This window comes from Schistocerca nitens, chromosome 9, assembly GCF_023898315.1.
Source record: "Schistocerca nitens isolate TAMUIC-IGC-003100 chromosome 9, iqSchNite1.1, whole genome shotgun sequence".
NCBI lineage: Eukaryota > Metazoa > Arthropoda > Insecta > Orthoptera > Acrididae > Schistocerca > Schistocerca nitens.
The window spans coordinates 325,285,586-325,286,490 of record NC_064622.1 but is presented as its reverse complement, the minus strand read 5'-3'; the positions used below and the strand labels follow the sequence as shown (position 1 = coordinate 325,286,490).

General features: G+C 46.4%; 1 non-coding gene across 1 annotated transcript; it reads right to left on the bottom strand.

The window, feature by feature from the left end:
- Positions 1–630: 630 nt before the first annotated feature.
- Trnap-ugg (transfer RNA proline (anticodon UGG)) lies at positions 631–705 on the bottom strand. Its single transcript has one exon. It is a non-coding gene; the product is annotated as a tRNA-Pro (tRNA).
- Positions 706–905: the final 200 nt, after the last annotated feature.

Genomic DNA, 905 nt, shown 5'->3' with positions numbered 1-905 from the left:
CACGTGGAGTGCGAGTCACAGTGGTACGTTTGTAGATGGCTACGAAGGAAATGGCGAATGGGACCAGATAAAAATGGAAGATAGAAGTCCTTCTGCACTAAAAATTATTAAAAAGACCTGCTATTTTTATGTCATTACAGCAGCTGTTAATTGATTATATCTGTACGTCGACTTTTGAGAGTTATTGGTCAGTTTCAGAAGGAAAGGTGAATTCATGCCATGTCTGATCTATGCTGACGCCACAGTGTACAGATGGTACTGAGCAGTCTTCGACCCTGACTCTGCGGCAGATATCCGCATCAGCGTCACCATCCAATAAGTTGACATCATGGGAAGTATCAAAGTCCAGATTAGCGTAAAGTAGAATGTGTTAGAGGTAGCTAAACTTGGTAATGGATAGAATAATTAGAAGTAAGTGTTGCATGGTGTGAGAGTGCGTGAAGTATGAATGTGCAAGCTCTGCCTCCTTAGACCACTGGGGGGCATGAGTGATGTTGGGAAACTAACGTAACACTGACATACACAACAGCAACACGGCTTGATAATCATGTTTATGTAATGATATATAAATCGACACCCTAGCTGCAAACAGGCGTTGATATACATCATTGGGGACATGTTGAAAATGTGTACCCCGACCGGGACTCGAACCCGGGATCTCCTGCTTCCATGGCAGACGCTCTATCCATCTGAGCCAGCGAGGGCACAGAGGATAATGCGCCTGCGGGGACTTGTCCGTTGCACGCTTCCTGTGAGATCAACATTCCCAACGTGTCCACACCACCACTTTCGTAGTGCACCTAATAGTGCTTACCCATCACACTTATTGCTCGGTGCCTCAGATGGATAGAGCGTCTGCCATATAAGCAGCAGATCCCGGGTTCGAGTCCCAGTTGGGGGCACAC